We start from the raw sequence: 25,711 nt of genomic DNA, 5'->3' as shown, positions 1-25,711 counted from the left end.
ATGGCTATGATGGGCAAGAAGGAGGGTGCAGGGGCATGCACAAAGGACCATATAGGATAGAAGGGAGGGTCAGGACCTGGGCACAGACAAGAGAGTTCAGGGGAAGGGGCCTCACAACAGACCGCACGGGGCAGGCAGGAGGAGCAGTTGCAGCACAACAGACCAGGGAGGGCAGAAGGGTGTGGCAGTAAAATGGACCATGGAGGACAGGAGGAAGGGGATAGGGGCATGGCATGTGGACAGGCAGGGTGGAGGTGGCAGGGACATATTACAGTCATCTGACAATGCTAGCCAGGTGGGAGGGGAGTGGCAGCTCAACAGAACACTCAGAGTAGATAGGAGTAGCAGGTCCATGGAACATGGTGGGCAAAAAGGATGGAGCAGGGGCAGCCACAAAGACATCGGAGGGCATGGGGAAGGAGAATTAGGGCAGCAAGCTAAGCACATAGGCTAAGCAGGAAGTCAATGATGGGCCATAAAATTGGGCAATGGAGGGCAGGAGGAGTGGACTGGTACATCATGCTAAATGGAGGGCAGTGGCAGCACATCAGACCATGCATGGCATGAGGGAGGAGGCTAGTCCATGGATTCAGACAACAGAGGATAGGGAGGAGGTGGAAGTGGCAGCAAGCTAACTGTTCAGAGAAGGTGGGTATTAGGAACTTTATTGTTTTTAAAATGTGTGTCTGTGCGAATTACTTAAAATATGAACAAGTATGCAGCATAATCTCACTTTTATTCAGGAAGAAGAGGACGTTTGTGACTGTGACTCCGGGCTCACTTGGCAGAAACACCCCCTGACCCTCCGCCCCCCCCATCGCAAAATGTAATGCCAGTGAAAAGGGTAGGTGAACGCAGTGTTATATAGAACATAGTCCTGAGAGCACGATTATAAATGAAAACTAGACATAGTATATGGTATAAACTATGCACCAAAAAGTGTGATATAAGATGAACCAGGGCGTGAAATATAATATGCTATACATTGTGTGCAATGACAGATTCATTGCAGAGCGCAAGATAGCACAGGCACTAGCGCGTGCAATGCGATAAGCTCCTTGGAGTGTAATATGCACAGGGCAGTGTTGTGTAACCTAACTAGTCTCTAATGTTGTAATATAAAATATGTGCTGGGGAGTGTAACGTTGCATATGCACTGTGACAAAGATATGGATCCCGGATTGTAATATGTACGGCATAGCGCTGTGCGTTATAACATAGGCATCGAGGAAGGCACGTTAGATGGGGCAATATAACCCGTGCAAAGGCAAGTGTGGCATGACATATTCACGGGGTGGTGTTACAGTGCACATGGGCTAGAGAATGTCATAGCATAAGCACTAGCTGGTGGAATACAACACAGAGGTGTGTGGCACTCGGCGGGCACTGGTGGGTGTAACACAGCATTGGGCTCTGCCAGGAGAACGCTGTGACTCTCAAGTGAGGTTCGTCTCCTTTCCAGAGAGTAAAATAAAAAGTATTACAGATCCGGCGGTGGATGTGTGTTTTATTAACCGTGAGGGGGGTTTCTTGCATAGTTTGGTCAAATTTTTGTCGAATCCCCTTTGAATGGCTTGGTGTGCGTGTGTAATAAATGTGCCCATCAATAGCTACCCATGTTTGTATAAACAAAGGACAAGGGTGTCTACTTGGAGAGTACCCACCGGTGGGAGTGCCGGGATTGGGCACGGCAGGGCGTCAGACACGTCAGAGCTTCACTAGCGGTGTAAATACATTCCACGTGGATTCATTGTATGCATAGTCGCCTTTTAATGAATATCACGCAAATCGTCATGGTGATAGGTACATACGGTTTGTCCAGCATGTCCTAGGTGTTTCTATAAATATATATATTTTTTAAATAATAAAAAACAAACGCCGGCCCCGGGGGATGGGGTCCCCGGGGCCATAAGTGGCCTGAGGAGGGGGGCAACGCAGCCCCCCTCCTAAAGAAAAAAAAAAGGCCATGACCCGGGGGTTGTTGTCCCCGGGGTCGATTAAGGCCTTGGGAGGGGGGCCACGCGGCCCCCTTGCAAATTTATTTTTTTCAACAAAAAAAATTAGGGTGCAGGCCCTGGGGTCCCCAGGGCCAATAAATTAGAAAAAGAAGGGGGGCCACACAGCCCTCTTTCTTAATAAAAATTAAATAAATAAAAGACCGGCATTGCGCCGGAGGCCACGCCTCCTCCTTGCAGCACTCTGCAAACGCACCCCCTGGCCAGTTGTAAGTTGGGGAATTAATTCCCCTTCAATACTGAGGGTCCCTGAGGGCCAGCTAGCCCAACAGGTATCTCCAGTATGCGCCAGGGAGCTGCATTGCAGACAGGTGTTCTGAGGCCACGCCCCTTTTTTACACCTCTATGCAACGCAGCTCTGTGGCGCTTACTGGAGGTACCTAGTGGACTAGTTTGACCCTAGGGACACTTAGGATTCAAGGGGACTTAATCTCTCAACTTAGAACGGCCACAGGGCGCGTTTACACAGTGGTGAAGGCAGGGGACGGGGCCTGAGGTGACGTGTGCAAACACGCCCTGTGGCGCGTTTTAAGTTGGGGAAATGATTCCCTTTCAATCCTGAGGGACCCTGGGGGCCAACTAGCCCACCAGGTGCTTCTAGTAAGCGCCACTGCTCTGCGTTGCAGAGAGGTGGTGCAGGCCGTGCCCCTTTTTACACCTCTCTGCAATGGCGCTTACTGGACGTACCTAGTGGGCTATTTTGCCCCTAGGGACCCTCAGGATTCAAGGGGACTTAATCTGCCAACTTAAAATGGCCACAGGGCGTGTTTACACAGTGGGGAAGGGAGGGGACGTGGCCTGAGGTGACGTGTGCAAACACGCCCTATGGCGCGTTTTAAGTTGGGGAAATAATTCCCCTTCAATCCTGAGGGCCCCTGGGGGCTAACTAGCCCACCAGGCGCTTCCAGTAAGCGCCACTGAGCTGCATTGCAGAGAGGTGGTCCAGGCCGTGCCACTTTTTACACCTCTCTGCAACGCAGCTCTGTGGCGCTTACTGGAGATACCTAGTGGGCTGGTTGAACCCTAGGAACCCTCAGGATTCAAATGAACTTAATCTCCCAACTAAAAACGGCCACAGGGCGTGTTTACATAGTGGTGAAGGGAGGGGGCGGGGCCTGAGTTAACGTGTGCAAACACGCCCTGTGGCGCGTTTTAAGTTGGGGAAATAATTCTCCTTCAATCCTGAGGGACCCTGGGGACCAACTAGCCCACCAGGTGCTTCCAGTAAGCGCCACTGCGCTGCGTTGCAGAGAGGTGGTCTAGGCCGTGCCCCTTTTTACATCTCTCTGCAACGCAGCTCTGTGGCGCTTATTGGAGGTACCTAGTGGTCTAGTTGGACCCTAGGGACCCTCAGGATTCAAGGGGACTTAATCTCCCAACTTAAAACGGCCATAGGGAGTATCTACACAGTGGGGAAGGGAGGGTACGGGGCCTGAGGTGATGTGTGCAAACATGCCCTGTGGCGCGTTTTAAGAGGTAGTTTTAATCCCCTGCCCTATTATTTACTAGGGGCTTACAGAGGAGGTCATGCTAATCACTGGGGGACCCCAATGCATAGTGTTCCCTAGTGTATGTAGGTGTTTTCACTGTATTCTGAGTGTCTTTTAACATAGCACTGGCTCTAGGACTGGTTAGTCAGACTCAGTTACCACCAGTATCCATCTGAAAAAGTTGAGGGTACAGGATGATTTTGCAACAAGGCTTCTTTCTGCTCATCTGTTTGTTCTTTCTGCACGTTATACTTCTTCCTGCACTTTTCTTCGTCTTTGAGGACTTCTGTTGCTTCTTTCTGCATTTCTTTTTTTTCTTTCTGTGCGTTTTTTCTTCTTTCTTCACATGTCCTATATCTGTAGGCATAGTTAGAAATTAGCATTTAAAAAACCTTTGAAATTCACTGAAAAAAACCATAGGTTTCAGGCACGTTATAGTTAGGAATTAGCATTTAAAAAACCTTAGAAATTCCACCAGGAGGTTCTGTCTCCTCGTCTGCTGCTCTGATCGGTCTCAGGCCCTTTATAAACAAGAGGCATGTGAACTGCATGGAAGCCCCGCCCCACACACCAGCGGTAGGCAACGTCTTCCCGCCCTTTCCCCCACTATGATGGACAGCTGACTCGAGGGACCCCAGGGCCGTCGGCGCCGTGGCAAAGTTAGCACTTACTGATTAGCCAGTAGAAAGTACTCGAGTAGAGGTATTGCACAAAACGGTGGCATCTTCTTTGGTAAATATGCAGGGCAGGAATCATTCTGGCACAATGCTCCTGTAACAAAAATGAATCCCCAACCGGAAGCACTAATCTCCGCGATCACGCGAAATATCGCGTGATCGTGGAGATTTTGTGCCGTTTCGCGATATTTGCCCCACCCCTAGTCATCAGTGATGTCATTTGAGATGTCATCAGTGATGTCATGAGTGATGTCACTGACCATGTCATGAGTGATGTAATATGTGACGTCATCAGCAGTGCATTGCGGGCACGCGAGTTATAGTTAGCTGAACTAACTATAACGGGGGAATTTCAATGGTTTTGTACGAGTGAAAAGCCCAGCTAACTATAACGCCCCTGAAACCTATGGGTTCTTCAGTGAATATATATATATATATATATATATATATATATATATTCACTGAAAAAAAACATAGGTTTCAGACATGTTATAGTTAGCGGAAATTTTACTGATAAAAAACCAATGAAATTCCCCCGTTATAGTTAGTGCAGGCAACTATAACTCACGCGACCGCAATCCTCTGCTGATGCTAATACTGTATTTAGACACTTATTTGCCCATGTCTTCTTCCATAAATTTTTAGCTATACATATATTAGAAATATTTTTTTTTCATAAAGACACATATGTCATCAGCAGAAGATTGCGGTCGCGTGAGTTATAGTTGCCTGCACTAACTATAACGGGGGAATTTCATTGGTTTTTTATCAGTAAAATTTCCGCTAACTATAACATGTCTGAAACCTATGGTTTTTTCAGTGAATTTGCAAGGTTTTTTAAATGCTAATTCCTAACTATAACGTGTGTGAAACCTATGGTTTTTTCAGTGAATTTGTACGGTTTTTTAAATGCTAAGTTACTTTACGCCATTCGTGGCGTGCACGCCCACTTAACGCAGTTCGTTCCGTGCACCGCGCGCCCACTTTACGCAGTTAGTGCCGTACACGCAAGGTGGGCACACAGTGCGCTACGCGCACCGCGTGCCCACGTTACGCACCGTGCACACATGGAGGACATATTATGCGCTTCCTTGTGATAGGTAATCTGTTAAATTTAATTTGTAAGTGATGACAATAATATGCCATGCACAGAGAGTTTTTTTTTTTTAATTAAAATTTTTAGCGTAAGCGCCTTTGAGGACTCAACTAACATGGCTATGTGCATGGGCGCTGTCTAAACAGCCCCTTTATATGTTTTTTGCCTTTATTTACAGCCCCCCCCTCAGAGTGCGAGAGAGAAAATGGCGGCCGCCGCTTCCTGGTTTCGACCGATTCGAATGTTTACTTAGATGTAACATCCAATCAGAATCGCGCTCGCGCACGCCACCGTTCGTGTACGGTAAGCTTACGGTAAGCATACCGTAAGCTGGCTCAGATATATATATTGATTTAAAGGCTATTTTCTCAGAATCTACTGAACAGATTTACACCAAACCTACAAAAGGCACTTCCTTGACCTGAGGACTACCTCTCTGCCAAATTTCTAGTAATTCTGTTCAGCCGTTCGGGCTGTAGCCCTGTCTAAAGGTCCTATGGAAAAATGCATGGGAAAAACGCGTTTTGGGACCCCCCTTTTATCTCAGCCCCCGCTTGACGAATCCCCCCGAGACTTTCAGGGTAGGAGCGGAGCGTAGCGCCCCACCTATTTTGAGAAATTCGCGAGGATTCGTCGACCGGCGCCAAAGTTATTCAAAATAGAATGTTGCGGATTTCCTATGGAAAAGGGGTCCTAACTATAACTACCTACTGGCGACCGCCAGTAGGTAATATACACATATACATATATATCTATATATAGAGAGATATATATATATATCCCGGTTGAAAGCGTGAGTTCAAACATGCAGGCGTTCCATGTGAGGTGTTGCTATGAAACAAAAAATAGAATATATAAAATAAATAATTATTAGCACCTGGACTTTGTGCAACAGTGTTTTTTCGGAGCCGAGTAGTAGAGTGCGGCTCGATTGTCTGAAAGGAGATGGTCATTGTGGAAGCATATATATATATGTATTACCTACTGGCGGTCGCTAGTAGGTAGTTATAGTTAGGACCAAGTTTCCATTGGAAGAGCATTTTTTGTTTTGCTTATAACTTTGTCGTCGTTTGATGAATCTTCATGAAATTTTCCAAACTAACTAACCTATGTTGAAAGTTTGGGGGTGATTCGTCAAGGGGGGGTCCAGAAAAAAGGGGGGTCCTAAACAGGTCTGGAGAAATATTGAAATTTACAGATATCGATATTTGGGAATTCTGCCATCTGATTGGCTGAGGCGTTACGAGCACGAGCTTGCTGCTTATTGGCTGCGAGCAGTGCGAGCGGTTGCAACTAGGAAGTGTTGGCAGCCATTTTGTGATTCCGTTGAAACGAGTAAGGTGGAAAAAGGGCCAAAAGAGTAGGAAATAGGAGGATAGGAGCACTGTAAACTCTGTGGGGGGAGTGCGAAGTGAAATAGTCACTCCTACCGGACTGAAAGTGCTGTGTTGCTCAGAGTGACATGGTGCTGAGATGAGATGCTGCTACACTCGGGTATGAAACCGAGAGCCTAAACCGTGAGGTCATTGCTTAAAGTGATGTGCTCTGGTGTTTGTAGCATACCTGTCGAAGTAGTGTTAGTAGGCGTTTATACCATACAGGGAGTGGGAAGCAAATTACTGACCTCTACCGTGCGTTTATGCTATACCGGAAGTGGGAAGCGAAGTATTCACGCCTACCGGTGTAAAGACTCGGGGATTTAACTGTGAGCTCATTGCTGCAAAGTGATGTGCTATGGGCGCTGTAGCATACCTGTGGACGTAGTGTTAGTTTGCATTTATACAATACAGGGAGTGGGAAGCAAACTACTCACCACTACCTACTCAAGACTCGTGGATGAAACCATGAGCTCATTGCTGTAAAGTCATGTGCTCTGTGTAGTATTCCAATATAAGTCATAGTAGAATGTTAGTATGTAATGCTACTAGAATGTAAGTATCTAATGTTAGAATGTAGGGCTGTCATGAGAAGAATCTTGGGGAGTGTGTACACGGTGCTGGAGGAGACGGTTGCCTTGCTGTCTGGTCCTGTTGGTGGCTGTTTAAGCTGTCTTCTTTTCCTGCAATAAATCTACTTGGATCCACTGCTGACTTCCTCTTCACTACATAAATTTGGCGACGAGCGGGAGAAGGTAAAAAGAAGGCAGCACTCACCAAGATCTTGAGCTTGCTTGCGTTCTGCTGAAGACCAGTTTTCTTGGTGAAGCTCTTTCTACTTATACCAGGGTCGTCGGCTGATCGAACTATGTGATCCTACCTCTGGTGCGATTTATATTTTTTGATTTTGGGCTTCCTCTGCCTCTTCAATACAGTCTGGTTGCTGTACTACACGTGTGCAAGTAGTGTTAGTATGCGTTTAAACAAATTTTGTAGTTATGCATTAACCAATGCATCAAGGCCCTACGGAGCGCCACCTCCCAGGCGCAGGTCATACAATGTCCCGGGGTGTGCATCCGCAGGACATTTATGTTTGCTATTACAGGGCGGGAGCATTGCTTCCACCCTGTGATAGTAAATTCTTGTTTGCCTCATTGAAGCGAGAGGAGGAAAACCTCGTATCGCTTCAATAAAGCGGATCCGGATGGTAAAAATGGAGAAAAAAAATTAAGCGGGGTCTCACCCGCTCATTTAAATGAGCCCACTGGCGGTTAATGTTCCGGGGCCAATCCTATTATTATATTGCGGGGTCTCTGCAGCACTGGGGACCTTAATCTCACATGTAAATTAGGCACGGGAGGACACAGAGACTTTTCGCAGACTAGGGGATTGACACCTCCCCGGGTATTGTTTATGAATTGTTCGGGGGGCTTCGAGGCCAACTCAAGACCGGGGATCGACAACCTCTGGAGCTTTACCTAAATATGCAGGGTGGGCCTTGCCAGTCCTCGAAGCCTCGGTGGCCCTAGGCAGTGCCTTATTGGTTCTGAAATCACACGGGCAGTACTCATGGTGTTTAAAATTGATACACTCATAGAACCCTTGCAGTTGTAGAATTACCCAGGCTTCATTTATGTAATAGTCTGTTGGTTTATATTTGGTAGGTGCACCGCAAAATTGAAAATGTTTTCCCTCATAACCTACTATCAACCGCCGATTTTCACAATAAACTACAGACAAGTGTTGTCAGAAAAAGAAGACCTATACACTCACTTATTTATTGGTAACAAAAAAAACTTTTATTAAAACAACACAAATAAATGGAGACGTAACTTTATTCGAACAACAGTAAAACATGAAAGAAGTGGGTGGGACTCCTCAGGAAGCAGCGTACAAAACCTGCAAGAGAAAAAAGAAACATAAGTATGTGTGCCATGTCCAAGAGAACAAACATTTGCAATGCAATAGGTCTCGCATTAACGCGAGTTTAAGCTATTAGCATTGTAAATGATAATGCCTTCTATTGATGTTTTAAAAATGAAAACAAAAATAAAAGGCATTGTTATTTGCATTGTCAATAGCTCAAACTCGCGTAAATGCGAGACCTATTGCATTGCAAATGCTTGTAAATTACTGGCAGGTCTATGACCAGGAGGGACCCGGCCAACTTAAAGCCCTGCGCACTATACGTTTCAAGCAAGCGCCCTCTGCACAAGACTAAAGGCTCCTTGCCCTTTGACCCAAGGCACCCTGCCCAGTGACACTGGCTCCCGGTCACAGTATGAGGTTCTATCCCTAAAACTCAACACCATTGGCTCACCGCATGAGACCAGAGGCAGCCTTAAGCCGTGCTCATGAGCTGGCATCAGATAAGAGGCAATACGCGCACGCACCATGAAGTTCTCGTAAGGCGCCACTTAAGTGCTCTAGAAACGTCAAAATAAATACAATGAAATAACAAGCCCGGGAGTTGTGTGCGAGCACGCGCGCTAAAATAAAATTTAAAAAAGCACGCGAGGGGTGCTCAGAGGCACTTGAGTGAGTGCGCTGGCGATGAGTGGGTGCGTGATCGCGCATCCTGCTCTTTTTCAAAGCACATACTCGTGCTTGTGGCGCGTGGCTGTGCACTCCCGCAAGCCGTATGCCCCCACAAGCACGAGTATGTGCTTTGTAAAAAGAGCTGCACGACGAGTAAAGGTCTCCTATACAGTGCATGCGCACTGCGTAGGCGACACCTAAAAAGAAAGGTAGTCAGAATGAAAGCAAGAAAGTGAGAATGGGACAGAAAGGGAGTGGGTGGAAGGGAGAAGGGGAGGGAGAGTCAAAAGAACAGAGGGAGGAGGAGACAGAGCATCAGCCTACTGCACCCAGCCCTCACTGTTCAGCTCCGGTCACCCATGTGTCTGGGATGCTGGGGTCCGCAAGAAAGAGTGCGATCCAGCAAGTCTTTCAAATGAAACAGAGATATGAATGAGGCCAGAGATTATATAATTATCTATAGCAACATCGCTTGTCTGCACCTGTGCACCCAGGCTGCTGCACCCCAGCCCTTCCCCCGCACTGTGCTCAATTGCAGCTCCTGCGCACCGAGGCTGCACTGCTCACCTTCCACAACCGGTGTGTCCAACGACATGCCGGTGCGAGCCCCAACTCTGGGGTGCCGCTCTTAGGGTGGCACAGCAGGTCTCCGGTCGGGACGGTGTCTTGATACCATGATGGAAGGCGTCAGAATGCCCAGGGCCTCATCACGGGCTGAGCATCCGCTCCGCCGATTAAGGTGCCACTAACTCAGTGTCTGAAAAGGGAGAAATAATATAATGGTGGAAACGTCTTAAGGTAAATGAAGGTTTATTTCAAGCTTAAGAGAGAACACCAGTTGAGTGCATCCTTCCTTCTTGAAGTACGATCTACCAACTGTTAGTGGTAATCGTGGTTCAAAGAGGAGTGCACAAGAATACACAAGGGTAAATAATAATATATTATGCCAACGTTCACATACAAAGGAACAGAGCGCATGCTAGAAGGATAATGTGTACGTGCAATGCAGTTGGGCAAGTCTGTGTGCATGTACACTTAGTAATCATCTCACTACAGTGCCCAAAAGCCAATGCCATGTGTCTGTAGGGCAGCGCTGCCCGCTGGCCCAGGCCTACAGTACGGTCCAGCAGGTCCTTAAAATGAGAGATAGAGATGTGACTGAATGAGGTCAGAGATCATATCATTACGCACAGCAACATCGCTTGTTTGCACCTGTGCACCCAGGCTGATGCACCCCATCCCTTCTGCCGCACCGCGCTCAATTGCAGCCCCTGTGCACGCAAGCCCCACTGCTCACCTTCTGTCATTAGTTTGTGTCCAAACACGACATCCAGCAGGGTTCACAACTCAGATGGTGTTTTGATGGCCAGGATGATGTACACCTCATGGATACCTTTTTTTGTTGCGCATTGTGATATGCGAGGTGGATGCGGCCATATCACCTGAAGCAGTGTGGAAGAACTGGGACATGTGGCGTCGTCGTTATCCTATTTATATGTATGCAAAGTGGGCTGTGCTTGCGTACACCAGGCCAGCATAGAGGTGTGAATAATTATTCCGGGGACCTGGCGATTGTTCAGTTCCTGTCTGGGCAGGAAGTGTACTTATGTGTGTGTCCCTGTTGCAGTTTTGACATCGCACAATCTGCAATTTACATTAATGTAGCATGTATCAGGAGGGCGGCAACTATCGCTAATGAGATGCTGTCCGTAAACATTGAATGGACAACATCACATGTCATTGTCAAGCTTGTGAATATGTGCAGATGTGCATGTCAATGGTGTGCGGTATTATTGAAAGTGTTGCTATCGCGAAGCGCACACATGTGAATGTGCTTGGATGGAGGGAGGATCAGCAGTGAGGCTACGTCATACACAGTGACAAAGCTCATTACAGTTAAGCAATGCATGTCAAATGTGAATCTGAAAATCTCACATATGACACACTACTATACTGGTAAAGCCTGACAATAGAGCATATTCCAGCACAAATCTACACATTACTCTTTACTGTTTGTCACATGTGATCTAGGATGTGCACTCTGCCCGTGGCTGATGATACCCCTTCAAGCCACCAATACCCAGGCCGAAAGGCAGCACACTTATGCGCGCACACACACACCAGGGGCATCGTGTAACACACATTTGTTTTTTGATGTAACATTTCAAATGCATGGGTATCACACGTGGAAGGCTACTGTACATAGCATGATTATTGATCAAGATGATCGTTGCATGTTGTGTGTACTATAAGATATGTGTACAAAAGTTTTCAAAAAAGCTTTGCAATCAGAAGAGGTGTCTCTCATCAAATGGTGTAGAGAAAATGACTAAAATGGGTGGGGTCCTCCAACTGTTACAATGGGAAACGTTCTGAACCAATCAAAAGCTTTTTTTAAGGTCACATGGCAAGCGCGCACCGAGCGCGCAAGGAGGCCGCACCAGACGCGATTTTGAGAAAATATATTTACCATAATATAAGTTAGAAATATATAAATGTGGAAAATATTTTAGATTATCGCTTGTTCTCATATACACTTTAAACTTATTTAGATATAGTTGAGACATAAAAAAATAAATGAGGAAATGGTGTACCTGGCGCGATACCATACGTCTATGACGTAACACAGGGCCTGGCAGCGTGCACTCATCGGATACGGAACGTGCAGCCGGCGCGACCCTATATGTAGATGACATAACACGCGTATTGGTACCGCGCAGCCGTCGCATACCAAACTAGGAGCTGGCACGACCTCACATACATATTTGAAGTTAGGCGGGACAATATCGCGGATAGGATTCGCGTGGTGATGGAGCTTGGTACACTACTGGTACGGGAGTTTAGTTTTCTAAAAAAAAAAATACATATATATACTTTTTTGGGAAGATATAAAAAATTACATAATTTTTCAAATTAAAAGAAAAAAGGATAATAGAGTTGCAAAATATTACAAAAATATAGATAGGTTTTAAAAATATTAAAATATGAAATTAATATTTTAAAAACCTTTGAAATTCACTGAAAAAGGTTTTACAGACGTTATAGTTAGGAATTAGCATTTAAAAAAACCTTAGAATTTCACTGAAAAAACCATGGGTTTCAGGGAAGTTATAGTTAGTTGAACATTTGACTCATATAAAACCAGAGAAATTCGCCTGTTATAGTTAGTTGAGCTAACTATTACTCGCGCTCCCGCAATGCACTGGTGATGACGTCACATATTACATTACTCATGACATGGTCAGTGACATCACTGATGACATCACTGATGACATCTCAAATGACATCACTGATGACATCACTGATGACATCATCCACGTGATAATCTGATGCAATACTGATGGCCTAATATAAACTTTGATACATGCACTCTAAAATACAGACTACTATTTTTGAAACCATACACACAACAATGCCAGATACTACATACCACCCACTATTTCCAAGGTCTACACTCACATCCACTCACTTATACATGCAGTTACTCATCAATACAGTACTATAATATGTACTCATACACCTATACATACAGTGAAAGTCCGCCACTCATCCATAGAGTTACTCACACACCTAGTCAGTCATACAAAGAATCAATCACATAGGCATTTACTCATGTATACAGTTATACACACCAACTGTGTTATTTATACACACACCACATCACTTATTTATGCAGATACTAACACATACTTACTGTCTTATACAATCACTGATAGAAGCAGACACTCTTTTATACACCCACTCTTCAAATAACTTACTCTCACGTATAGTCATTTATATACTCCAACACTCACATATATTGCCTTAAAACATATGTAGTTACTCACTCATATACCAGTGAGACATTCATTCACTTACCAACTCACCCATACACACACTACCTCACCCATACAGCCCTTCCCAGATGCACTTTTTAATCCATACAACCAATGAATCACCCACTCAGATATGTATGCACAGTCACACCCCCCGCACCTACCCAGACACTCAGGCACCCATACAGATAGTCAGACAACAAATCAGTAACCCATATAGACACTCATGTAACTACTCACCAACCCATGAAGCCGCTTATACACCAACTAAAGCACTAATACAGACTTTCACACAGTTTAGTCACTAACCCATACATTCAGTAACACATGTTCAATCACTCACTTATACAGTGAGTCACGCACCTACTAAATAATCCATTCAGGGACTTGCAAATTCACTCTTTCTTCAAAACACCTTGGCATGGATATATATGAAAAATATTTAAACTTTACGGAAACACACATTCACTGGATGATGTCATCAGTGATGTTATCAGTGATGTCATTTGAGATGTCATCAGTGATGTCATCAGTGATGTCACTGACCATGTCATGAGTGATGTAATATGTGACGTCATCACGAGTGCATTGCGGGCGCGTGAGTTATAGTTAGCTCAACTAACTATAACAGGCGAATTTCTCTGGTTTTATATGAGTCAAATGTCCAACTAACTATAATGTCCCTGAAACTTATGTTTTTTTCAGTGAATATATATATATATATTTATGTTGTAATTCAATAATGAAGCAATTGTTGATTAAAAGTTATGATAAAGGTTTACTTATTTATGCAGTCACCTATATACATGTTAAACAGAGAATAATAGAACCGTAAGTAATGTGTAAATTGTTTAAGCAGAACTACTGAATATCCATTGATTTATAAACATAATTATTATATACATTTATACAAAGTAATACACATATGTAGGCGCACACCTATCATCCAAATAAATGCTTTTATACAAAGGGATATGTTGTATATTTATGTTTGAGTATGGTAGTTATGTGGGGAAGAGCCAACTCTTGAGTAGTCTTCTGAAGATAAGGAAGTTATCCGTATACAAAATTACACCGTGGAACAAATAACCTAATAATCACAGGATAAACACCTCTTGATAAAACAAATCTGCATGAAAAATGACAATGCATAAACCATATATGCAGAGGTACAGAGTGTAGTATGCTAAATATTACCATTATTGAGAGAGGGGAGGGGCATCATGAACCACTTGTGGCTTCTGAGTCATGGTGGCCCATTCCCACTCTCTTTAATGGTAATTTAATGAAGAGCATATTACACTCTGCACATCTTCATACATGTTATATATTACACAATGACAGTCACCACAGTGCAGTTATGGTTAATCCACATCATCTATTTAAAAGGATTTTTTTTTATTTTTCTGTAACCTTTGACCCTGTGGATCATTTGCAATGGCCTGGTATAGTTAGGTAAGGTCCAGCAGGCCAATTTTTGAACAAACACATGCATTGAAAATAAAGTTAAGGGGACAAACATGTTTTGTGTACTCATTTTAGGTCTGATTGGAAACATATTATGCTCCTATAGACCAAACCAATGAACATATTTACACCAAACTTGGCATGAAACTAGAAGTTTACTCAGAAAGTATGCTTTTTGTTGATTTGGTGTATATCTGTTCAGATATTTTAGAGATTTAAGCATTTTAAATAGCTGCCATGGATGTTTCAGCCAAAATACCATATTGCCTCCCTTGCCCGCAGGTTTCTCTATGAGGACCCATCCATTTTGAAATGTTTAACTGTATTATTAAGTATTTTCATTTGTGCCCTATTGTGTATTCTCTTTTTACTATTTAATTTACCATGACCTGAAACCATCTAATTACAGTATGTATAAATGGAATAGTGGATAGAGTACCTATATATGGATATGGAAACAGGTTTAAAATTTGTTTGAGTGTTGTCACCTGTGAAAGCCCAAGAGATCTGATATTATCCTCCATCATGCTAACCCCAGCAATTATTAAAATATGCCTAGTCATTTTTCTTTTTTGGAGGATAAACAGCTCAAAATACCAAGATTATCAGGACATGGTTTGAAATTCCATGATTTGTGTTCTACTTACTGTCTCCTGTATTCCTACAAAATGCTAAAGCTCACATAAGTTTAACTTAATAAATATATTTGAAAACATCAATCCATATTTGCATAATTTAATAAATTCTCTGGGCTATATATATACACAAGCAATTGCAGCTACTCTGTACTTAATTGCTCGTCAGTTAAATTTATTACTAGATTTTGATCCAACAGGCTGCCAATCCCGCTTTCCTCTTGTACCTGTCTATCTCACTTTTTTGCCTTTGCCCATTTCATTTGAATTGACCCCTCAATGTTTCACCCTGTATCTTTGTCTTTTCCTCTTTTTACCCATTGTTTCTTTCTATTCTAAATTTCCTCCCAGGCTTTGCAGCCGAAATTCTGCTAAAAGTTTGCCCTGTGTTTTATTGATGATATTCATTGAGGACTCGCCATCTGTTTCCATGGCAGCACCAGAACTCACATCTGAACTTATATCGATGGTTAATGATTCTTACTTCAACCTACTTTGTTCCATACTCTTCTCCCTTTGTAAGGGATGATATTTTCGTACAAAAGTATATATATGACCCGGTTCATTATCAATAATTACTCAAAAGTATTTTAATGCTTTCTTGTCTAAATAATTTCTTTCTTCCTGGACAGCTAGCTCGCCATGAAAAGCCGGATAGACGCTGTCTCCTCTGCCTGCGTCCTCACTCTTCGCATGTTGTGTAAGATCTTCAAATGGCTCACTGTCATCACCAGACAAACCATCCCTCAAGCCCAAGCCATCAGCCAGGTGGACTACAGCAATGCACTCTATGTAGGAATCATCCTGCACCTCCTGAAAAGACTACAGATCATACGGAATTCAGCCGCCAGACTTATCCTTAACCTTCCCAAGCAGACCCTCATCAACCCCTAACCTGAAGAAGCCCCACCTCAAGAACTCCTCAATAAAAAGAGATGCCAATTCAAGATGCTAATCCACACCTACAAAGCCCTTTGCAATGAACGCCAGCATATATCAACTGCAGCCTGAACTTCCACCATCCTTCCAGACAACTGCGTTCAGCCAACCTCTCCCTCGCTCACCCCCCCGCATCCACCGAAGCAATAGCAACATCCCCTCTACCTCTGAACCTCATCCTCTCTGCTGGAATTCAGGAAAGGACTCAAGACCTTACTGTTCAACTAACCCCCACCAGCAGTAGGGTTCTCAGCACCTGGATGCCCTCTAGAGTAATTGGCTGCACTTTATAGGTTCTGATTGATTGATTGATCCAGTGCGCATGTCAAAGTATGTACTTTTTAAAAATTGTTCACAAAATCATTGATTGTGGACACGGGGCATTTGCCCAACACTATGAGCATGTGCACTGCATCATCCCAGGTTTTTTCCTCCTAATGTTCTCACACATTTGGATGACAACAAAAAACACAAAAACGGAAAAGGCAAGTATCACGGCAGAATGCCTGATGAGGCATAATTTTAAAATATCTCTACCGAGCATATTTGACAGCTTGAGAAGAGGCAAAATAAAAAGGACTTTGTCCCTTGCTCCCCTACCCTGGCCAGGACAGTGGGATGAAACACAGAAGACCCCTCTTTCTCAAACTTGGGTAGAGTTTACTTGCAATATCCCTAACCTTACATACGTGAAGTGAAGGGGAGGAGACAATTCTGCCATGCCCTCTTGCTTTGACCAAGGGTGTGAAGGCAATATTGAAGGTACCCTGATGAGGGTCTCTGACTCACCCCTGCCATATATAAGTCAGAATGGGGTTAATAATAACTCCCTCACAGGGGAGGGTGGAATTACTCCACCCCTCCACCTAGCCTATGGACAATGGAGCAAGAGGTTTACATACCCCTTTTACTTTGCCCATGAGACAGGGGGTACATTTACCCTTTCAGCCTCAATATGTTCAAGGGCAAGGGGGCATGTTGCTGTATTCTCCTTCACCTTGCTAAAGGACAACAGGGAGAAATTGTCCCTTTAGCTCACCCCTTCCCATAGGCAAGGAAGACATTGAATATTGGCTGAGTGGGAGATCTGCTATCTACCCCTGTGCTCTCTTCTTATTTGAGTGCAGGGATAGATGATAGGGACCCCAGACCTGCTTCTCCATGCCATGCACAATGCAGTGGTCCATGCATGAGTGGGCAACCTATCACATGTCTCCTGCCTTATGCCTTCACCCTATACCCAATTGAAAACAGAGCACAATGAGTGTGGCTGGTGATCCTGACACACTCTTTTAAAAGCTGTACAATGCAGCAGGCCAATGATCACACCATATGTCAAAACAGCCACCATCATACTCCAACACATGCTATGTGATACACCAACAAACCATTATCATTAAAGCCAAGGTCAACATATATACTGTCATATGCCAGCACACTAAGTCTGGGTGGTAAACTCCACTCCACTTGCAGAGTTTTCCACACTCCACATTACGCGGAGCTCGCGGAGTTCTGAAAAACTCCGCTCTGCATAGCGGAGCAGAGTTTTTCCCCTCGCTCGTGTTGCTCAACGTCAAGTCGGCGAGCGAGGAAAATCCACCTCCCAGCGAGATTTTCCTCGTTCTGAATTGTCAATATCAAGTTGACAAGCACAAGAGTGGAAAATCAACCTCAAAATACACGAAGAACAGGGGGTGAGAGGAAAAACCCTCTTCGACCTCCCGCTTGTTAACTCAATATCACAAAAAGAAGAGGGTTAAAGCGAAATTACGTGAAGAACCATTGGTGTGTGGAAGGGAAGGGGGTGGAAAATCCATCAATTTTGTAAAACTGCCCTCACACACAGCAAGCTGTGTCATGCTTCATCATAGGGATGCTACTACACCTCCGCGCCAGCCAAACGCTGGAGGTGGAGCAATAAGGTAGGGGAAGACAATACAACACACAATATAAGTGAAACCAAGGGTAAGATAAAGGTGCAGAACCAGTAATGGTCAGTGATATAAAACCGATCCCGGGAAATCCTTATCAAAGTTTTTAATAAAAGGTGCCCAGAACGGATTAAAACCAAGAAAACGTGGGTGGTAAGTTGGAAAGCTTATAATGAGATTCCAACGCCCCCACTCTGCATAAATGTCGACATGTTTCAGCCAGCTCTGGATAATCACCCGGCTTTCCTCAGGACTTCTCACCACATAGACTCCTGGGTGTGGATCCGTCTTATTCCAAACTTGGTAAAGAAGAAAAGAACCTTTTCAAGTAAGGTCTCTCGCCTTTGGAGAGGAACCTACAGTGATTAAAGGAAATATAAAATAAATAAACTAAACATAAAATTGGTGGATATTCCCCAACACGAAAAACACACACAGTCTTCACAGCAGCATACTCATGCCTCCCCTTGTGTGGGAATAAAGGTGGTTGCTTGCCGTCACAATATCAATATAGCTACTAGCTTTGACACCCCGATAGTTGATATACCGATCAGGGAGTGTAGTCAGAAAACATAAAATTACAGAAGAAATAATTGCTCAGGAGACACCAACAAACACCCATATCGTAACCTACATCCAACTTACCGAGTTTATTGAATTTAGTAAACTCGAAATGGCGGGGGAGTGAGGACAGCCGTCCACACGCACTCTCTGTAAGAAGATAATGTTGAGGTCAAGGTTTTCAAAGATAGAATTGAAAAAAATATATATATTAATAATATCAACACTGAAAGAGCTACCATTTAGCTAGCACAATACGGCAATGTCTTGTATATTAAAAAAATACGAAATGCCCGTGATGGTCTATACCAAAAGCTAACTCTCTCTCGTACCAGGGAGAATAGAAGTTGTTACCCAGGTTAGTATAACCCAGCAAGTGTAAATATACACTTAATGCAGCGATATTACAGACAAAATCCAATGTCGCCACCTATATTTTTATAGAATTCGGTTCCCAAAGGGATTTCAAGGGGGTGCCTGTATTACGTGAGGAAAATGTCCCGTAAAGATTTTAACGATCCCCAAATAAATGAGTATTCCTCGTCTAGCGTTAAATGTCATGCTTATCTGTTGGATGTCCCTGTCCCGCTTACTGCTTTCTAGGCCAGCTGTCCACCACAGAGTCTGTTTCTCCTGCACCGCCGCGTAGAATACTGAACCGGCGTTTCCTCGGTCCTCTTGAGAGCAAGTAAGCCACGCCCATTACGCGACTTTGTCTCACGCAATACAGCAGAGGCGTCGTAATTCCGGGACAACTAGAACGCGTACGGTGAGTGTAGTTACTCTTTCCTTCGCGTTAAGTTTGAAAGACCCGGTTCGAGATCCCAAGTCTCCCGATCTCAGTCATGCATATGTAAAGTGCACATTATCTAATATGCATAAATAAAATATAGAAAACTTAATGTATTTTATCAAATAATTAGGAGATATTATAAAATAACCTCCGGTGGAGGCGGACACTGGTCATATAAAGAACCAAGCAATAATCTAAGATTTTTCTTTTTCAATGCCCATACAATCAATGGATGCATCAAAAACTGGCGGTGGAGACTCTGTGGGACAAAACAATCATTGGATAATCGTACTACTGCTCGAACTGAGTAGGGGCATAGGTAGACCCGCTGTGAGGTGAGGAAAGGAACAGAGAGGACCCTAATATGATCAAAAATTGAAAATGATATTCATATTACAATCCTCAAGGATTACAGGAGAAGCAGAACCAACACAAGGAACACAGGGAATAGTGTGATTTAATCCCCTGGTAGAGCTTCCAACTCTATAGATCCACTTCTGTTCACATAGAAAGAGGGCTCTTTCTGGATTACCGCTGTTCAGATTGATTTTAGGTTTGTCAAGCACTGTCCAAAAAAAGTCCTCAGCCAAGTGTTTCTTTTCTTTAAAGTGGTTAGTCAATCTGCTAATTGTACGTTGGCATCTAAAGGTTGACCTATGCTCCATAATCCTTGTCTTGACTCGTCTTGTCGTCATGCCAAGATATAAAAGATCACAGGGACATTTCAGCAGATAAATTACATAGGTGGAATTACAGTTTGTATGATTCCGCTGTTCCCAGGGGTAAAGTAGCCCTACATCAATGTTCTTAGTATTAGCTGTGAGATGGCAAACATCACACATACCGCATCTTGTGTGTTCTGAAATTGGGGGAAGAAAACCAATCCGATTCTCGCCAGCTGTCTCATTTAGCCTATTTCTATTCATTCTAGGTCTAGTATGGACCAAAATATCTTTGATATTCTGACTCCTCCTGAATGAGAACAAAGGTTTCACAAAGGCGAGTTCCCTGGAGTTTAAAATCCGCCAATTGTGTAAGATGATTCTCTGAATGTCATTAGAGGCTGTGTTGAAAGTTGTCACACAGACAGTTCTTTCAGTTGGTATTTTCTCACTAGGTTCAAGAAGCACCTCCCGATGGCAATTGGACGCTCTCTTCTTCGCCCTTCATACTACCCTCACAGGGTAATCTCTTTGCAGGAGTTTCTTCTCCAAAGTCCGATTTAAAATCTGTGCGATTCGAACAATTACGTCGAAGTCGCAGAAACTGTCCTACGGGGAGATTTTCCCTGAGAGACTTGGGGTGAAAACTTTTAAAAGACAATAGGCTGTTTCTGTCTGTGGGCTTATGAAACATTCTAGTATGTAGGCGGCCGTCCTCACAAAAGATAGTCAAATCTAGAAAAGGTAAACAATCCTTCGATATAGTGGACGTGAAGAGAAGCAAGGGGTTCCTACTATTCAACCACGTTAAGAAGTCCTCAAGAGACTCCCTATTGCCCTTCCATATCAAGAGGACATCATCGATAAAACGCCTCCAGACTTTAATATGGTTAGACCAAGGACCCCCATGGGAGAAGATGTATTGGTCCTCAAAGGCCGACATATACAGCCCGCCAGGCTGGGAGCAAAAACACTTCCCATGGAGGTCCCGTGGGTCTGGAGGTAGTAGGTCCCTTGAAATTCAAAGACATTTTTAGTCAGGGCTATCTCAGCCAAATGTAGTATAAACGGCCTGGGTGTGGTTTACTCCCAGTCTAAAGTGTACAGAATGTCTTCAACAACCCTTAATGTTTCCATCTGAGGTATGTTAGTATATAAGGACTCTACATCCAGTCCTACCAAGAAGTCCTCCGTGGGATCATATTCCACAGTGTTTAATAGTTTTAGGACTTCTGTCGTATCTTTTAGGTACGCCGGTCTGGATTGTACCATAGGTTTGAAGAAGAAGTCACAAAATTGTGACAGCGGCTCCAGAAGGGACCCCATAGCCGAGACAATAGGTCTCCCTAGTGGAAGCCTAGTTGGTTTATGCACTTTCGGAAGAATATAAAAATATGGGGTCGCTGGTTTTAATTGACAGAGGAATCTACCTTCTTTCTCTGTAATCCAGTCATTCTGAGTGGCTTCTTCTACCATAAGAGCAATTTCCTTTTTAATGTCTTCAGTGGGATCCTGTCTTAGTATCTTGTAATTTCTGCTGTTGCAAGGAGTCTCAGGCATTCTGTTTCATAGGCAATTCTACTCAATACTACAGTAGCACCACCCTTGTCTGCCTGTTTTGTTACAATTTCTTTGTTATTTTTGAGCTCATCAAGGGCCCTTCTTTCTTTGGTGGACAAATTCATAAACGTGGAAAACTTTTGTCTAGATAGCAATTCTACTTCATGAATTACAGGTTGTTCGAATGCCTCCACCTCCATTGGAAGTTGTCCTAGTGCTGGCGTAAACTTAGATTTGGGGCGAAAGTTAGTGTCCCCCTTCTCCTCTGGTTCCTCTGCATTGTGGTCACCAAAAAACACCCTGAGGCGAATATTCCTAACGAAACCTGCTAGTTCTTGTTGAATCTTAAAGATGTCAAGTGTGTTAGTGGGCACATATCCCAGGCCCTTCTCCAGTATAGTGACTTGTACATCCGACAATGTTGTATCCGACAGATTTAGTACTAGGGATAAACTTCCCGACTCGTCCCTGGCGTTGGTTCCTTTGCCATGCTCCTGGTCACTCTCTGTTCCAAACCCTCCCACTGCACCCCTGGAGTAGCCTTCTGTTTGCCCCTGCCTCTCCCTCGACCTCTCCCTAAAAAAGGAAGGTTCGTCATCTGGGGGATCAATACTATACATCCACACACTTCCTTTCAGATACCACAGTCACATTCATATTCCCACACTGATCAATACATGTACATACAACCAACATCCTATGTTGGTTGTATGTACATGTATTGATACATCATACACCTAGGCAGTCAGAATCATCTATGATTGTATATTATATTACAGGATCTGAATATGTAGATCAACAAAATAGTCATCCTATAGATATACAAATGAACATGGTGCATAGAAAAGTGATCTGGAATAAGTATAGATATCTGAAATGCACAAAATACAGCAAACACGTTTCTCATATAAATCGCTTTATCAAGGCAGAAAGAGAAAAGAAGATAAATACCACATTAGTAATGTAACACATTATTGCCAATACTTCCTTACAAACAACTGAATTTTACCACACAATCATTTAATACACAGTCATTGAACATGTGTGTATACATTTTGGTTGTTTTGTATACCTAGAATATTTATTCATATCACAGGTTATCTATGTAAGCTGTCCACTCATGCTTGAGTATATGCATAGGATGAATACTCAGTAACAGATACAATACGCTCTAATTCAACTCACTTGTACAAATGTAACTATAACACAGAATGTTGTATAATTAGGATCTTACTTGAGATATAGATATAATTTATTCTATTAATATTTAGGTGTTTGCCATAAATTTTGAAATTATTATAATTTGATAACACCCTATAGGAGCATCTGATGATTTAGGACTGGGCATTTTTTATGCAGGCCCATTTTGTGCCTTGAAATGCCCTCCGGTTACCTTTTGTTTGAATGTTTAGTGTTAACACTCAAACGACTTCTAAAAAAGCAATGGGAATATGACATAGAATATCATTGTAGAAAGGCACGCATGTAGGCACGCATGATTTGAATAAGAAAAACATTTTTTGTACTCAAGTTTTGATTTTGATCATCACCTAATGTGGTCTTATCTTCAATCATTAAGATGGCTAGGAATGCCCAATTTAGGAGGGCTCTTAGCATTGACATTAAATGCCAATATAATACCCCTGATACCGCGGTAAAGAGATATAAAGTAAAATCGGTTCCAATGCTTATTCATGACGCAAATGTGTGGGGGTATAAAAATACAACAAGGATTCAGGTAAAAGTAAACATATTTATTTATGCCTTTTAAAGTATACCCATAGCTTTGCCAGGTTAAGTGGTACAACAAGAAATCAGTCTGTCCTGTATTACAGATAGAGTAAATTGGGCCCCCACTTCATTGTGGATACATCCAGCTTTCAGAGAAAAAGCAATACTGAGACAAAGCATAAGTAAAAATGTAACTAAGCTGGATGCACCAATAGACATCCCATGGTTGTCTGAAATACAATCTACTCTCACCAATGTGGTATGGCTGACTCCTTTGCAAGTTTGTCCTCGCTGACACCTGCTGATAGGAATCTGATCAGAGAATATTTCATGCAAAGATGCTCTAGTCTTCCTGGGGCAGTGGAGTTACAAATACCTTTGGTGAAAGCGTATCTGCTGATTAAACTAAGAGAGGATAGAGAGAAGTATTTAATACCAGTAAAAGGTAACAAAAGTAAAAGCCTATTCACAAGATTCAGAAAGAAGAAAGTGCAAAGATGTGAATGTGGGACTTTGTGAAAACGGACTGTAATTTAGTGTATTTCTTGGCCTGTGATAAGATATCTTTTGGGGAACAATGCATAGTTTCTTCTTCTGTTCCCACCACTTGGACATTGCAGTTTACTATGGCTTGGCAGACTCCCTGTTTCCTTGCACATCTGTTTCCCTGCCCACTGTCAACTGAGCAAGGAAACAGACGTTGCTTTGGGATCCAGGGAGCTGCATGTTAGCAGCTTCCTGGGTCTCAAAGCAATGCCGGAAGTGCGGAGCTGGCAGAGACTGTGGGGGCTTTGAGTCTCCCCCCCCACGGTCCCCAACGAAGTGGCCAGGCCCCCGGGATTGAAGCTGGCCCAGGGAGGGAGGGCCGCTTGGCCCACCTCTTCCTTTAAAAAAAAAAAAGCCTGTCCCCGGGGGGTAGGGTCCCCGGGCCCGAAACTGGCCTCAGGAGGGGGGCTGCATGGCCCCTCTCCCAACTAAAAAGATATAAAGGGCAAGCCCCGGGAGATGGAGTCCCCAGGGCCAAAAGTGATGCAGGGAAAGGGGGCCACACAGCTCCCCTTCCTTTATGTAAAAAGAAACTAAAGAAAGTTTTGCTCCAAGGGATGGAGTCCCCGGGATCGAAATCAACCTGGGAGGGGGGCCTCCTCACTTTTTTTTTTTTACAAAAAAAGGAATTTAACAAAGGAACAGGCCCTTGGGAATGGGGTCCCGGGGCCCAAAGCAGTCCAGGGAAGGGGGGCCAAAAGACCCATATTCCAAAAAAAAAAGAGAAAAAAATCTTGCAATTCGCCAGAGGCCCCACCCCCTTTCTCCACCACTTTGCAAATACACCTTCTGGCAGGCTGCTGGTTGGGGAATGAAGTCCCACTGTGTTGGACTTACTGGAGGTAACAGTAGGGCTTGTTGGCCACCAAGGACCCTCTGGACCAAAGAGGACTGCATCCCCCAACCAGCAGTGTGCCAGGAGGCACACTTGCAGAGTGGTGAAGAAAGGGGCGGGGCCTCCGACAGCTTGCTGTTATTTTTTTATTTATTCTGTGATGGGGCCAACTTCTCTGGGCCAGTTTTTGGCCCGGGCAGCACATCCCTACGGCACCAGGCCTATTTTGAAAAGGGGAGGGGGCCACGGGCCCTCCTCCACAGGCTGATCTTGGCCCCCGACACCCCATCTCCAGGACCCATCCTATTTTTAAAACATTTATTTCATAACTTTAAGGGAGGGAGGCCAAACACCCCCTTCCTTGGGCCAATTTTGGCACCTTGGACCCCATTCCCTGGGGCCCAGACATTTTTCTTTTTATTAAAGGAAGGGGGACCGAGCAGCCCCCCTCCCAGGCTGATTTTGGCCCGTTAGACCCCATTCCCTGGGGCCTGCCCTTTTTTTCTTTCTTTTTGTTTACATTTTTTTTAAAAAGGGGAGAGGTTCCACATGGACCCTTCTAAGCCCATTTCGGGCCCGGGACCCCATTTCTGGAGTCTGGCATGTAGTGTGGGTGCCCTGGTCCCACCCAGGGTACCCATTTTGTACAGCTGGTGAACTCCCCTGCTGTCTCTGCTGACTACCCACATCCTGGGGGAGCCGGCATTGCTTTTGGACAGAGGGAGCTGCTGAACATGCAGCTCCCTCTATGCAAAAGCAATTGTGCTACGCTTTCAGCAAGAAAGAGCATGTCAATGCTCTAGGTTGCTGAAAGCGAGAACAGTTTGCTATGACTTGGCGGGAGCAATGAAGCTCCCTCCAAACCATAGCAAAAAGCTAGGAGCAGGCCCTGGGTGGAGGCGGTCCCCAGGGCCATCTAGGGCTCCAGGAGAGGAGCTATATTCCCCCCTCCTTTGTTTCATTTAGCCCCGAGGAGGTGGTGATCCCTGGGGCCCACAACGGACCCCTTCCATTATATTATTTGAGTCTCAGGGAGGTGGTGGC

The 25,711-nt window shown here is 44.1% G+C and overlaps 1 long non-coding RNA gene across 1 annotated transcript in view; it reads left to right on the top strand.

Moving 5' to 3' along the window:
- Positions 1–19,617, top strand: part of LOC146855191 (uncharacterized) — a 240,125-nt gene extending 220,508 nt beyond the window's left edge. The window contains exon 5 of the long non-coding RNA XR_014981285.1: positions 15,742–19,617. This is a non-coding gene — a long non-coding RNA (uncharacterized LOC146855191). The remainder of the gene's footprint in view (positions 1–15,741) is intronic.
- Positions 19,618–25,711: the final 6,094 nt, after the last annotated feature.

This window comes from Triturus cristatus, chromosome 4_1 (assembly GCF_964204655.1).
Source record: "Triturus cristatus chromosome 4_1, aTriCri1.1, whole genome shotgun sequence".
Classification (NCBI taxonomy): domain Eukaryota; kingdom Metazoa; phylum Chordata; class Amphibia; order Caudata; family Salamandridae; genus Triturus; species Triturus cristatus.
Note: the sequence above shows the minus strand (reverse complement) of the source record. Positions and strands in the feature narration are given on the sequence as shown.